Genomic DNA, 17,158 nt, shown 5'->3' on the forward strand with positions numbered 1-17,158 from the left:
ACCCTGAAAGAAAACATGTTATGGAATCAAAATAGCACAAAATCTCAAAATTGACCAGTACTTGAAAAACGATGTTTTTGCCTGTCGTGTCTCGCCTCCATAGGTTAATCCAATGTGTCTGTGTCCCCTTTGAAATGTTCTGATAATCCATAAACAATAAAAACTGCTTTTCCGGTTCTAGGTATCAGAGCTTGGATATTCCTACGCTCTGCAACAAGATTGTATGCGCGGAGACACCAGCTTTTCTTTTTTTAACATTTGTCTATGGGACGATTTCCCTTCGATTCTATTGGCTCTAACGGTCAGGAAGAGATGTCACATGTCAAAATTGAACAAGGGGGGCCAGAGATATGGAAAATCCACCCAAATGGCCCCAGAAGAGGTTTTATTTTGCTAAATCTGTCTAAAAAAGTCAAATATCACTTGTTTTGCATCAATCTTGATACAGGGTACTTATTATCTGTTGTACTTTGGATTCCTGAAGCTTTTAGTCTACTAACCCATCATCCAAGGTTAGTTTTCACCATGGGTACAACATATTTTTTGGACAGACAGTTTTTTACCATGTTCAATCTGAATTTTCTTTAAAATGAAAAACATCTATATTGATTCTGACTTTTCTACATCCAACTCACAGGTTTATCATTACTTTGAAAAAAAACATTATTAATGTAACCCTTTTAGAAGGGAAGATATGGTCATTTGTTCTGGGAATGTCATTTTTGAGCCTGAAACCTGAAAAACAGGCTTGGGCCTAACAGGATAATGTCAGTAAACTGTCAAAATTGTTTGTCACTTTACATTTGTTCTCAAAGCCAGAAGCATTAGGAATAGGCAAGTCAAATATTTAGAAGAGATGCAAACAGCACAAAGCTGCAACTCATCCCAGCCATGATACTTACGTGAGCTGCTCTAACCTGTGAACATGGGCGCCAATATAAAAAACAAAATGTACCGTAAGGTAGACACACACATTGGTTTGTAACTTCTCCAGCCTTTGCATGGCATCATAAACCTAGACATTGGGAATGTGCTCTAGATGCCAAAACTCTGTGGAAGATCTGACCAATGGTCAAAAGTGTGGTCATTTGCCAGCCTTTGCTTTGGTTTGTAACTTCCTGCTTTGTCCTTAAACCACTACATTGTTGTTGGGTGGTTGGGACCTTTTAAAGTAAAAGGCACCAATTCCAGTTCTATGTGGGAGATTTTCCTCTCTGGTCTTTCTCCTCAGCAAGTTTGGCTCCATTATCAGCAAACTGCAATGGGTTTATTCCAAATACATGGCTATCTGAGTATTGCACGCCCACTATATCCACACCCCCTGAAAGTCCATGTCCTAGATTCTTCAAATGGCCATCTGTGCAGGTGGCTAAGGATGATTAGCTGTTACATGTGTTCAAACAAAAGTATCTCTCAGCTTTGTGTTTCTTTTGATGATAAGTGTGGATATGCTTCACTCCGTTGATCTCCTCTTGGTAGGCTATATGTATTGTTTAGATTTTTTACAATTGTGTGTTGCTGCTGTTCAGCTATCCTCGTTAGTAAGCCTATTGTGGATAACATGTAGTGTTGTCGCTTTTGTCCCTGTTGAACACCAGTTCTGTAGCCATCCTGTTAGGCATTTCCTTTTCACTTGTATTAACAAGAAGAGTTCCTCTTCCGCATGCTTTTTAAGAAAAGGCCAAGACAAATTGAAAAGAAAACCAGTCCCACTGAGACATTGGTAATGTACGAAAGTTCTGCAGACAGAGACCCCAGCCAACTTGAGGTTAGTTGTCATGTCCCTTAAAACAGTTGCAAAGGCACTACCCATGTATGATGAGGAGAAGGTCAGAGTCGAAAATGTGAAGAGGATTTAGCAACCAGAGGATTAAAACATAAAAAAGGGCCAGAATTAGCGCTTTAACACTTAGAAGAGATCATTATCCCACCAGTGTGAGTGTGAAAGACTAAATTAAATACTGAGACATATATAAATAAACCTGGCCAGGTCCCACTTAATTCCTCCTAGACTTGCAACTTTTATTCCCTGATGAGCCAATCTTAAAGTAAATGTAAGTGATTAATCATTTAATGATTTAGACCTTTGGGTCTTCACAATTAGGGTTGCAGTTTTAAAGGGAAAACAAATGCAACAAAACAGGCTTTTATATTACTTTTAAGTTTACGGATGTACATTCTATTGATTCAACCATTGACTGTTTGGTTTCACCCAGGACACTAACAGTCTCATCAAGTCCCTTCAGTACAAATAATATGTTTGTTTGATGCACTGACACTCAACTAATGTAAATATTGTGGTTTGGGTTAAAATAACGACCTGGGGCCTATACTACGAACCTGGTTCAACCTAACCTGGATATGTTTGAGTTAGCCGGTTGGCCTAATCCAAAACATACGCGCTCTCGCTAAACTGTACTACGACGCTGGTTATCAAGTGGATCGCTCAAGCCAGCCGTTTCTAGTTATCTAGTTAGGTGCGCGTTCACATGAAAGGGGTGGTATTTGGAGCATTCGACCAATCACAAACATGGAGAAGCGCACTGACAGCGCAGCGTCATACTTCCTGAATGAAAAGTGAACTTTAATAGTAGTCAAAAATGAAGAAGTTAAACTTTAAACATCCATGACTTAAACACTTTATCCAGGATAAAAGCCACATAGCTGCACCTGCAAGGTGAATACAGCTGGAAAAAGAAAAAGTGTTTGAATGCGTACATTAACAGGTTTATGATATCACTGCCCCGTCTAAAACACGATCTGACTTCAATTACATTTGTCTCGAGTGTTTCGTCAACTTAATGTGTTGCTTAAAATAATACTTCTGCATACAGTATGTGACACTGTGAGTGTTGCACGGCCAGATACGGCTCAGCTGACTCAGATAAGGAGATATATGATACATTATGAAGTGATATGCCGCAGACTGTACTTAATGTACTCTGATCCGGTTACTTATGTTGTGGCCGATATTTAAGTAAGCTTTCTTAACGCTAATGTTATAATAGTCAGATTGCTCTGAAGATGGGAGGTGATATTCTATTAATGTTCACGTTCACACAGTCGGTGATTTTTGCCGGCCGTCTTTCCTGCGACGGCAGTTTTTCTGTATTTCCTTTCTCCTGTAATATGACTTGATCGCTTTAAACTCCGCACACTGAGCTCTGATTGGTCAGCAGGCGGTGCTTTCACTGAGTTGAGCTCTTAGCCTGCAACCTAACCTGGTCCCGACCAGGTTAGCCGCTAAGCATAAGTTACCATGGAGATCTAGCCTGCTAAAAAGAGAACCAGCTTCATAGGACCGGAAAGCCGGAGTTTCCCCTGAATTTAGCCGGCTAAGCGAAAATCCTGCTTCGTAGTATACCCCCCTGGTCCAGAAGTATAGTAAATCAAATCGGTGTTGATTTTCTGTAAGAAATTTAAAATAAATCTGCGATCTCCCTCCACTTTGTTACCAATGGACACAACTTATAATTACTATGGCCACTAGGGCGTTGTCATATGAACATCTTGTTAATGGCTATGTGTACATTTGTATGTTGTTTTGGGCCACCAGCTGAAACGACTGATGCAGTCTTTTTTTTTTTTTTTACTTTTTTTTATATATATATATATTTTTGTTATAAAATAAACAGACATTGCTCCAGATAACAGAACATACACCAAAACATGTAACAACAAACAACTAAACAAAACGTAATGGGGGGGGATGCAAGGATGACATCCTAAGACAGCTGATTGTGACATACACAGGATGATGCCATATTGACAGGGTCAGATAGGAGAGCTGCGGACAGTGAACCGCAATCCTCCTGTCTCCCCTCAAAATCCCCCAGCAGAGAAGCTGCACGCTCCATATTCAGTAGGTAGTAGGTAAAGATACTCCCTCAGCCATGAGTCCCTAGTAAAGCAGGCTGGTTTGCGTTCCTTCCAGTTTAGTAGGATGAGTCTTTTTGTGGCTAAACAGCCCAATGTCCAGAGCCGATCGGCAGTCCTTGCAACATTGCCATCTGGCTTGAGACCCAGTAGACATGCAATGGGACATGTAGGGAAATTAACTTTTAAAGATTCAGACATTAAGGATACAGTATTACTTCTGACCAACGTTTTTTTACCGCTGGGCATTCCCAGAGTAGGTGCAACAATGTACCTCGCTTGCCACATTCATTCCAGCATAAGTCTCTGTGTTTATTGTCCATCTTGGATTTTGTAACAGGGGTGATGTATGCTCTATTGAGAATTTTGAACTGTATGATCCTGAATCTTACACATTTAGAAGAGAACATAGCTGACCTCCAAATGTCAAAAGTATTTTTTCTTTTAGGGGAATCGTCTCAATTCATTGCGTATTTGTATTGAACATCAGAATACTGCGGAGTGGAATTATTGCGAGCTATAGAGCCCATTGGATGGCCTAACATGCATTCAAAGAGCTAGGGTTATGATGTAAAGTGTATTGACATTAAACTATTTCCACTCTTTATGCAGTTGGATAAATCTTTAAACATGACACCGGGTGGAAGCTTAATCTCAAGGCAATGCAGAAGAATGCCCTTTCTGCTTGGCTGACTAGGCCACAGCCTGCTGGCCCTAGTGTTTTGCTTCTGAGCGCTGAATGTCTGGTTTATGAATAAAGATGTTTGTGGATATCATTTTATCAAAGCTTTTGACATTGCCACTGACGTCAAAGTCGTTCCATTTGGCAAGCCCGTGCCAACAGGGACAAAAAGTGTTTTCATTCGGACGCACCGCACACGAGTATGGCCTTGCATCCTTAAAAACTGTTGAGCTGGCTTAGTAAACATACTCACTCGTCGGACAGAATCATCTGTGTAATAACCAAGGCTGTTTATTATCAATCAGCTTTTTACATGTATCTAATTATTGAAACTGTCGTAATTATGTCATTGTCATTTTCCAAAGGAAGTAGGATGTGTGGTGCCAGAGGATAAGGTAATCTGATAATAAGTATGCAGGCCTAGGTGGGAACACAAGATCTACATTTAAGAAGGAAAGATTTGTACTCGGACAATTGGATTTTGATTGGCGTAATTGACAATTACCATTCACCGGCATGTAAGGCGGCCAATTGTTTAACATATGAATCATTTGTTGTCGGAACAAACAGTCCTAGAAAATTGACAAACTTCTGATTTGTTCTCGATCAACAATGAAGAATGTGTTGTCATTTGCATTGTAATAAGTGATGTAAAAATGTTGCTGTTTGAATATGTTTTACCAATCTTGTCTTTAGCGGCATCATGACAGTTAGATTATAAAACGGTTTATTTCAAACAAGTAAAAAAACCTGAAGGGGAAATTAAATATGTTCTTGTAAAGGCAATATGGTACATAATATGTATGATGCCCAAATAAGAATGGCAACTTTTTCTAATTTATTTATCAAATGATCTTGTACTGCTTTAGTGATAATGTTGTTGAGCGCATGAAGGAAGTCATTATTCATGAATAAAGGCCCCTCTGCTTGCCACAACTCTTTCTAGAAATTACAGATACAAAACACATCTAAACTGCTATTATTACGTTTCAAAACTATAGGTTACTTACGTAACCCCAGTGTCAGAGTAACATGAAGTGAGATGTCTCACTATGGGATGCGCCTCATCGCGGAGCAAACAGAAGCATCAATCTCATTACGCCAATCCTGATTGGCTGGTGATCTTGACGTCAGCATCAGGGAATTCACCCCCTATAAGTAGCTTGCGCCACGACGCATGCGTCATTCAAAATAAGCACCTCTTCTCGCTTCACCATAGCAAGGAGGGCCGTCTGGTGAGACATCTCACTTCATGTTACTCTGAGACTGGGCCATAGAGCCAAGCGCTCTGGGTGTGGGTGAAAGATCGCCCCCTCCGCTTGTCACAGTATGTCGCTGCGTAGTGGGAGCTGCCATGGCTGCCCGCACAGCAGCTGATATATCTCCGCTAGCCAGTACATAGCTGGCCAGTGCGGAGCTATCAGGATAAGTGTGTGGCGTTGCTCCCTCTCTCTGGCCAGAGTTGGGGGTATCAGAGCCAGGGGTGGAAATGCGTACAGAAGGCCCGGGGGCCAATCGTGCGCGAGTGCATCCACGCCTAACGGTGCATTTAGATCGTGCATCGAAAAGAAGAGCTGACACTGAGCGTTGTCTTTCGATGCGAACAGATCCACCGCGGCTCTGCCGTAACGCACCCACAGCTGGCTCACAATCCTTGGATGTAGAGTCCAGTCTGCATAAAGTGGTATACCTCTGGACACTAGATCTGCCCCGAGGTTCATCACTCCCGGTACATGCGTCGTTAAAAAAGGATTTTAAGGCTGTTTTCGTTTTAGTGACAAATATAGTCCAACATTCACTTTAAATGTAATTGTAGGCAAAATATGTTTGAGAATGATTTGAATGAACTTTTGAGTTTTATTTTCAAAGAACAACAATACACATAGATTAAGTATGTGTATAATACATTATTAAGTCTTGACTCCAGTCACTAGTGTTTACTGAAAAGCAATGAAGTATAAAGTTAAAATTCAAGATGAAATACAAAAGGTTTTCAGGTATAAAAGAGGGACAGAGAGATTACAGTCAGCAACAAATAACTGAAAAATAGACATCAAATTGCAGCTATCCTGTCCCCGATCTCAAAGCTATTATTATATCTCAGAATTTTGAATAAGGAGGAAAAAAAGAGTTGCTGCTCTCCCCTCTGAGTTCGGGTGCTTGGTTAAAACGAAGGGAGAAAGTTATAAGAGTTCCTCAACCTTGCCTGTCTTGCTGCCATGAAACCATTTATCTTCCTTTTTTTGTTGTTCAGCGCTCATTAGTCTTGATCTAATTTTCTGTTCTCTGTGCTCACTTGCAAAAGGCATCCAATTAGGTGTCAGCCATAGTTCCCCTCATTCCCAACTGTCTGAGCTGGAGCAAACTGTTGTTGATAAGAAAAGCAGGTAGACTGAAACACACAGGCTAATTGATAGGAAGCAACATTTTATAGCTACTTCTGACTCCGGTTATTACAGTATTACACCCAACTCTGTATATCATATGTTGTCTTTCCATCCTTTTGTGTTCATTCTTTCATGTCAGCCAGTGTCCACGGTGGTGTCAGTCAATAACTGTTTGATGTCTGATCTGATTGTTATTTAGTGTCATCTTCCAGTTTGTGTGCAAGCAATACACATCCCTAGCCTCAAAAGTGCAGCTTTGTTTATCCCTTGTACAGTATCTGGTACAGTATTTTATATCTGCAAACTGTTATGTACCGCATATTTTCCAATAGGAAGGAAGCAGCAATATCTTGCAGAAAAAAAATCTGCTCTTTAAATATTGAAGAATTATCTGACTTCTGGGTCAGGGACTAATAAACACAATGGGATGGAAGTATAATTAACTGAAATTGTTGAAAATGTACATGCTTAATAAAATACATTTCTATTATTTTGTAAAACATATTAAATGGAACTAAATGATCTCTCTTGACAGCATCTATTAGTACTCTGCTTCCACTGTTGCTTAGTCAGCCACAGCTGAATATCATTTGAAAAAATTCAAGGTTCAGTGCAGAAAGCAGATTGGGGAATTTATTAATTTTTTTACGAGTTATGTCAGTTTAATCTCTTCTTGTATAATGTTGCCCTAACGTACAGACACAAAGCAGTATTTGTATATTTATGATTACCTTCACACTTCATTGTGCAAAGTTCTTAAGGCAAAGCGAAAACAGTAAGAAATACGACATTAACAGTGATCAAATCCTTAGCAAATGGAGATGCAGATCACTGCACCAATTATCACATTTGCAAACTGCAAAAATGTTTTGTTACTTTAATGACATTGTCAAGGTGAGCATAATATTCATCAATTAATTAATCACTCCCTGATTCATGATACATTGAAACATAGGATATTTGTTTTGTTGGCTCTGAAAAAAAGATTGTGTGCAAGCAATACAATTACTGTAAATACTAGATTATCAGAGACATAGAAGTATTAGGTTCAGCAGGGTATTTATAATCCACTGCGTAACAATGTCCAGTGATTATATGATTTTTCTTTGCCTTTTAAAACAAATTGTAGCTGAATTAGTTGAACTTGGCTGCAGGCAGGGCCGCCCCTCCCCACAGGCCAATCACGCAGGCTGCATGAGGGCCTCAGCTGCTGTGTGCAGTTCTCCGCTCAGTTCTCCGTGCACCCCCCGCGAGAGTGAGAGTGAGAGGTGACAAGGGGAGCACGTCTGTATTGTAACCCGACACCGTTGCAATGAATCCACATCTGACCAATCACGGCTTTGATACGCCCACTAGTGCAGGTGAAGAAATGTCGGTGAAAAGACAATAGGCTTGTTTGAGACAAGCAAGACCTGCGCAGACCTGCGCAGTTGCGATCAACGTCTTGCTAGTGCGTTGCATGATGGTTAGTCATTTTGTCCGACTTGCTCTGGAGGCTCGCCCACATGAGACTTTAAAATCTCGCGGGACAAAGACACCCGCAGCCTTGAGAGCGAGGCGAGGCGAGTTGGTGCAGTTGCTCTCCACGAGCTGCAGAAGCGAAATGCTTGATGGGAAACGGCTCGCTGGTATCTCGAGCTGAGCGCTCATTGGTGGTTTTTACCACGTGCTGCTGATGAAACTCTCCAATTGGCTGGCAAAAGTTTGTTGTTGTTTTGTGTCAGTTTTACGTCGCCACATCCATCCACATCCATTCCCATTTGTCATCATTGTTCCACAATGTTTATCATCATGAAATTAATATCTATATATTTTATACTATACTGCTTACCGTTTTCATACTTTATATATCTTAGCATATTCATACACACTGTTCATACTGCTCACAGGCTGATATCTAGTGTATTCATACCCCACTGTTGATTCATCATTCAATTCATTCTATATGTTATTCTGTAGATTGTGTACATTACTTTCCACTTCACTGCTTGTTGCACCTGAGAAGCTAAACTGCATTTCGTTCTCTCAGTACCTGTAATATGTGCAATAACAATAAAGTTGAATCTAATCTTGAGCAGGAACAAATGTATTTACTTAGTACATATCTGACATTAACGATTAAACACATTTGTGCATTCTTTATAATTGCAAACCGAGTCAAGCCGACTCCGGAGGTGGCGGTATGCACCTTAAAGTTGTTTGCAATCCGCCAAAAAAACGAGAGAAGAAGAAGAAGATGAAGAAGCCGTCTCCGAGCTGTCCGACTTCAGGCGAGCTTTTTGAGACCTCCCCCGGCTGCGATCGGCTACTCTCGTCTACTTTCGAGGCGAGCCGCAATGTGTCTCAAACAAGCCTAGTTTCAGTCCGGCGCAAGCAAGAGGGGAAAAAAACAAAACATGGAGAAACTAGAGCATCACTCGAAGGTGGGTTATTGTATGAGTCAAATGTACAACTTGTGAATGTTGTATAAGTCAAATTGCCAATTGCCATATTAAAACATCAGCTGCAATTCACGACATGAAGAAGGCAGCCTCTGCATAGCATATGTGACCTGCTCTATCGAAATCAGTCACATTGACCCGAAGACACATTTTGAGTTGTATACACTGTTGGAAAGAGAAGATTCCTAGCTTTCTAATGATATCAGGATTGTTTTTGTACTCCAAACATTAAGCAAAATATGTCACATTATATAATGACTGTTACCGAGTCATCATTTTGAGAAAAGGGCCTTCAAAGTTTCCTCTTCTCTGGAATCCATCGATCTGATTGATTATTAGTGGAGCAAATGATCAAAATACTACGGAGGGAAGATATTTTTGTTTGGAGGGGAAGCTCGCGAGTGTGTGTATACGTGTGCGTGTGTGTGTGTTTGTGTCATTTTGCATTTATGTGTATTGTGTTTGTTTCCCGGGGAAAACACTCACGAGAAACACCGACTGTTGTTATGCCTGCTCTGACGTTCTCTGCTTGTCATTATTCAAAGTTGTATTTATCATCTGAATTTGCCGAAACAAGTTTAATATTCTGAAAGCCAGGACTTTGTTTAATTGAAATCAGATGAAAACAAACTGTAACGGACCCTGCCGTGTTATCTATGATTACTATATGCCTTACATTCATAATTTCAGCCAGAGGGAGGGGGGGCGGCGCTGCTGGAAGAGCAGATTGCCAGTGAGAGGTGGCTGTCTTCGTCCCTTTACAAGCTTCAAAAATGTATTTTTTGTATTTATTTTTTGTATTTATGATTTTGGAAATAAAAGTTTCATATTCTGAAAGCCAAGACTTTGTTTGTTTAAAATCAAACAAAACACCCGAACCCTGAAAAAATAGTTTTTTACGTAAATCCACGTTTATTTTGAAATGAGCCGTTGCGACTTCCGACTGATTTCGATAGAGCGGTTCACATATAGGCTAATGGAGATGCAGTTATTTCCAGCATTCTTTATTTACCATTCATTCAAGTATGTTATGCCTTTTATCTGCTAATGCACAGGAAGAAGAGTGATACACTGTCTTTCTAGTTGGCTTACATAACAGTTAACGTTTACAGCCTAAAAAACATGGAGCATTTGTTCCCCTTTTATTAATTTTTATGTCAATTTGCACATTTCATGGTTATGCTCAGCCTCTCCCCTTAACTCCTAATAGTCATCATCATGTCAACCACAACACAGATAAATACTGATAGAAATGTGTGTGTAGTTGTTGATACATTGCTGACAGAGGGAACTACATTTGAATACAGATTTAAGAAATATCAGTTTTGAGCATGTCATAAGCATGTTTTATCTTGACTATATTACAACTATATTATAATAAAATAATATAGTATTTATATTATTGAATTGATTATGATTATTATTATTATTATTATTATTAGTAGAAGTAATTTATTTGCATTAATTATATTTTAATCTTTTTGAGGCTAGTATTTGGCAGGAAATGCAGACGTAGTCATCTGTAAACGCATACTGAACGACATACATGCACATTTACCATTTACCTCACTGTATACAAAAGTAACTGTTAATAATAATAACAAACAGGAATTATATTTGCAAAGTAGCCTACTTTGTTTCCAACATTTTTTTTGTCACTCCTGTCAGTTGGGGGGGGGGCCTCATCTCACAATGTCGCTTGGGGCCCCAAGTTGGCCAGGGGCGGCTCTGGCTGCAGGTCACCTATTACCAGAGTGTTTCTCCAACTCATATGTGCAAGCTACAAAAGATGCTATCTTAAGAGGAAATGAAAGTCATTCTCACCTCTTACTAGTATTTTGAATAACGAGAGTGGGACCTCATCATTCATAATGACACTGATCATCTATAACGGTTTTCAGATATGATAAAAACCCAAGCTCATGTAGAAATGCCCTCTTTTCCAATTCTGATTTCTATGGATGTCCGGGCTTTAACCTTGAACAGTGACAGATAATAGGTTTGTCATTGGATAGCTTCCTCCGTAACACATAAAGAGCCTTAAAAGAGATATATCGCTGGCGTCCTGCTGATGAAGTCTGCAGTGTTTTAGGATTATATCTAGATTTATTCTCATTTAGTTCTGTGCGGGTCTCTAATTTGAATGACCCTGACAGGATCATTAAAGCAGAGGTTATCATCTGTGCCTGGAGATGAGATGCGTCCTTAAGAATTGCGCACTGGTCACCTTCTTCACTTTCACAGACAAGGTGATTGTCTCCTTTACATCAGCAGTGGGGCCCAGATACCCCTTAATGGTTTGAAATGTTTGACTCTTGAATCCACATCAAGTCAAAGGAACATAAGAGTATGAGAAAGACTGCTGCTTAATGTAATCTACAGTGTGTCCTACATGTGTCCATGTTGTTTGGATTCAAGTTTACCAAATATATAAGATAGCAGCAATTGTTTGAATATTCTTGTTTTACACCCCTATGAAAGTTAAAAACATACTACCTGAGTGTCCCACAAATCAACAGGATTCAGGTTCATATTTGTGTTCTGTGCCTCCACTGTGACATGCTCATGCTTTAATGTTCAAAAAGTGCTTTATTTTTCTCATACTGCTTGTGCTGCAGCACCTCTTTTCACCTACTGTCTGAAACCAGACAGTCTGCTCTGATTGGTTAGCTGGCTCTGTTGAGATTGGTCAACCGCTCATGCTGCGTCACATCGGATGTGATGCGATTTTTGGGGGTGGTGTGATTACATGTAAAGTCAATGCAAAGACGCGGACAGACGCAAATTGGCTCTGGCGAAGCGCATGACGCGGTTGATGCGAATGCCGCAGCGCGATTGAGGCGATTGAAGGGGGCCGCGACAACCGCTCGAGTTTTTTTCAACTCAAATGGCAAATTTGTGTGACGCTTTTGCGCGGTAGCCAATCATCGATGAGGATCTCAGCCTGCTGTCACTGACGTTGAACCACAAAACCAAAACATCAGCCAATAGCAGTTAGCACACAGAGCTCACAGCTCCTCATATCTGTTCAGAAACTGGACAAAAGTTAAACATATACAAAACACAGACTGTCTGTGTCATGGTGAATACAGTCGCTGCTTTATTTATGTCTGTATGACGTTGTTGTGAGTTTGGACGGAGCATATACAGGTTAGTTTAGCCTGATCGATCCAATTTCCATTCAGAAAACACGCATTTTAAAAGGTTTTTCTCCTGCCGTCTTGTTGACACACTTGTCAAAGCATTAATGCATGGTTTTTACTAATCGCTATCAGTATGTTGTTACTTCGGCATCATTTTGAAACGTGTATTACAATTTAATCAAGGTAAAATATGTTCATTTTGTTGTAGTTGGTATCTACCATAGTATTTACATGGATATAAGCCCCGCCCCCTGGCCAGCGCGACTTGTTTGAATGAACACAGCTGACAGCTGCGGTGAAACTCGCATAATCGCATCGCGTCCAGTGTGAACGCAGCATTAGAGATGTCCCACTCATTGGCCTATCACGTACAATGTGTTGGAGCATTAGCCAATAGAAGCTTGAGTGTTTCATAGTGATGTCACTATGTTGCGGAAGTAAACAAAGGCATCCAATTGAGGTATTTCAGGCAGGGGGGGGGAATGTAAGGGAGAGAAACCACCGACTTAAGGGAACCTTCGGATTGTAGCCTTTGCGGGCCATTTACATCTACTACACACTACAGAAAGGATAAGGATGTTTTCTCTTTTCGTGTCCAAATGGATTTTAATAAGACACCATCCAAAAGATTGGATTGAGCAAAATCAGCTACTTCCTTTTTATTCTTTCTATCCAAATGTCACACCCATGACGTTTAATGAATATTGTGTTTATTTGAAATGTCATTGTGTTTTACACTTTGTAGCTATTTTTTTGTATTCAATGTTCTGCACCAAATAATAATAATAATAATAATCCTTATATTTATTATAGCGCTTTATCAATGACTCTCAAAGCGCTTTACAAATACACATTACACATACAGATCATACATACATGTAATGGTCATCTACTGTGGACAATACCCACAGGAGCAAAATCGGGTGAAGTGTCTTGCCCAAGGACACAACGGCCTGACGCAGTGGGGTGGGAGCGGGTTTCGAACTGGGGTTCCCCAACACCCCCTTGATCTGATGATCAAACGCACAGACCACTGCTTATCAAAGCACCCTAAAGCTTCTGCAGAGAAATTATTTTTGACAGAATGGTGCACACATAACATGTTTGTTTGTTTTGAATGACCATGGACATTTTAACTATTGACTGCTTGTACTTGTTTCTTACTGTCTTTGACTGTGCCTGACTTGAGAAGCAGCTCCGCATAACAGAGCTCACAAATTGCAAATTACAGGCTGTGTGGGTTGGATATTTGGAAAGTCAAGATTTGAATTCCCATGATAACTTACATTATTCAAGAAAAAGGCAAATATAGAGGAATACAGACATCACTGAAAATAAACTTGCCAAAGACTTGGACTTGTAGAATAATGAGATGTTTTTCTGGCACAAAGGGATTTGTCCATTTTATATTTTATAAGTGATTGTACACTCTCTGCCACCTCGCATTTTTTTGTTTTATTTTCCATTATGTATTTTCTCCATTTTACACAGAGTAAACTAATTAAGTCAGCAATAAAGTCAACAATAAAGTAGTTTGCCTTAAGGTTGTTTGCTATTGCTTGAAGAGAAAAGCTTCTAATATATAAATGGTTTTTGTCCATTGAATAGTCCCAGTATTCATATGCGTACATATTATATGTAGTAGTGAATCTCTTTTGTTGCCTGCAAGGATGATCATCAGCGATTGAATTTGTGTCTTCTGATATGACTAACATACTGCATTAAACATACGGAGTGAAAAGAATGAGAAGTAAACAAGTCTTACACACACTGACGCCGGGATATGAATTATCATTTTAATGCAAACCCCACTTGTGTCCGTACTGATTTAATTCTGATTGCAAAAGGAACAACAGAAAAAGCAGTCAAATGTGACTGTGTTTCTTTTTTGCCTCATTTGTTTAACCGTTATGCATGGGCCGTGTGGTCATTGCTTCTGTTTTGTGATCAGAACATTCATGCAATATTTCAATGGCAAATGCAAATGAATTTAATTCAGCTCAAGCAGATCCTTTCCTATCTTTTCCCAATCTGCCATATTGATTGACAGCCATATATCTAGGCCTTTTCATTCATCTCTTTGGATCAAAATGAAATGTTCTCTGTTGAATTTCACGCTTACTAACCACATGAGAGCCACTTGAATTAAAACCAGAGGGTTGGCTCACAGTTTTCTCTATGTAGGAGATCTTGATGGTGCTACTTGGGTCAATTTCAATCAGTATGAGTCTCTTCGAGTTTGAGCCCTTTGCATTGGCATTTGCCTTCTGTTTTTTCCCTCTCTCTGTGCTCCATATTTGTTCTGTATGATAGGTTTGAAATGTGAGTTTATAGCCACTCAACTTGGAAAACTCTGTACCAAATCCCATTACAATGCTCATACATCACACTGACAATGAATTCATGATTAAAGAGTAAGGATATAGTGATTAATCTGCTTTTAATTACTCAATCATCCTTGTCTGAAGAGTCTTTTGAGGTCACAATGTTCTACCCTTGAATAAAGGTGACTGATCTGTGCAGTTTCAAAGAGGAAAATGTAATTTGATCGCTGAATAATAGAGAGACTTAGTAGAAATGCAGAAGATTTCAGAGCCAATGTTCTGATTTCTCTCTCTTGAGGTTTTAACAATATTTGTTGACATTTCCTACAGAATGTGGAGTTTAAGGGACAATTTGTTTCTATTGATACACAGCCATGTGTATAGATGTATTATTGTTATCTTTAACAATATTTGATCATAACTTAAAGTTGCATATTCATTTATGAGAAGCTCCAAGTTTTTCAAGTGAAGCTTATCACCCCCTGCTCCCCCCCCCCCCTGTCTGTTACGTCTCCATAGGACTGATTTGTTTACTTCCATATCATAATGACATCAATATGTACAACTTGGCTTCTATTGACTTGATCGCCAACCCAATGTACGTGATACGTGCTAAGGGGAGGGACATCTCTAAGTGGTTGACCAATCACAACAGATCCTATCAGCCAACCAATCAGAGCAGACTGAACTCTGCAGAAAGAAGGTGAAAAGAGGCAGTACGAGAAAAATAAATACCTTTTTGAACATTAAAGCATGAAGACATGTCACATTAGAGGCACATAATACAAACATTCTGAACATACAGCCTGAAAATGAGGGCCATTTAGTCTTAGAGTAAATTACTTCAGAAACACAAGCTGTCAAATGTACCGAACAAAAAGAAGAGAGAATGTAATGTGTAAAGATCAGAATTCTAGATAACTAGTCATCTGTGCCAAGGTCTCGCGTGTCAAACTAAATCCGACTAGACAAACTTCTTTAAAGTACATTTAAGTTCATTCTGACATTGATGAGGGCACAAGGCTGACAGACTTGTCTCGTCTCTTCCCCCCTGACTCATTACTATCTGCAAAATAAAAAAATATTTAATTGGATAAGCCTTCAACTCTTTTCTAGTTTGAGGCTATCAGTCTCTCCCTCTAAAGCTGCACTGTACAGTCAATTTAGATCCAACTGAGCTTTAATCCAACGGTACGGAGACAACTGTCACTCTAACTCTCGCAGCAGAGAACATGGAACATGGAACAGATGGACCACAATTCGTCCTCGGTTTAGTTCAATTCAAGAAACTAAAACTGCAAAGGAAAGATGTTGGTGGGAAACAAGATGAAGGTTTGTGGATAAGGTATTACTCCTCTCTCTCTTTTGCTCTCCATTTTACCACAGGCAGCACCTCAGGCCAATGTTATCTGCCTTTCTGTGTGCGCACATTTATGTGGCAGTATATAAGTAGATTCTCAGAAAAAAAACCTCAGAAAACATCACTCCGCTCTGGGTCATGACATTGAGTCATTACCGGCATTTCCTCTCAGGTCTATAATATACACGAATCAAGGACTGAGTACCACTAATTGCAGGTCCAAGGCTTTCTTTCTGAAGTGATAAAATGTCACATAGAACTCGCACCTAATATTATTTTGAATATGAATATAATGGATTATCATTGCATTACACTTTGAAGTCACTTTTTTTAGAACGACAGGATAAATTTGAGTTTCAGTATCTTGTCCAATGACAATTCCATCCATCCATCCATCCATCTTCTCCCGCTTATCCATGGTTGGGTCGCGGGGGTAGCAGTTCCAGCAGAGAGCCCCAAACTTTCTTTTCCCTGGTGACATCAACCAGCTCTGACTGGGGGATCCCAAGGCACTCCCAGGCCAGCGAAGAGATATAATCCCTCCACCTGGTCCTAGGTCTACCCCTTGGTCTCTTCCCAGCTGGACGTGCCTGGAACACCTCCCTAGGGAGGCGCCCAGGTGGCATCCTAACTAGGTGCCCGAACCACCTCAACTGGCTCCTTTCGACGCGAAGGAGGAGCGGCTCAACTCGGAGTCCCTCCCTGATGACCGAACTTCTCACCTTATCCCTAAGGGAGACACCAGCCACCCTGCGGAGAAAACCCATCTCGGCCGCTTGTATCCGCGATCTCGTTATTTCGGTCATGACTCATGACCCATCCTTCATGACCATAGGTGAGGGTAGGAACGAAAATGACACTTAGTTAGACATAATGACTGCAAGGGCAAGGGGTTGAACCAACAACTCTGTAATTGGTGGAAAATAATTTACCCCTAAAGTCCTC

The sequence above is a fragment of the Pseudochaenichthys georgianus genome, chromosome 5 (genome assembly GCF_902827115.2).
Source record: "Pseudochaenichthys georgianus chromosome 5, fPseGeo1.2, whole genome shotgun sequence".
NCBI classification, from domain to species: Eukaryota; Metazoa; Chordata; class Actinopteri; order Perciformes; family Channichthyidae; genus Pseudochaenichthys; species Pseudochaenichthys georgianus.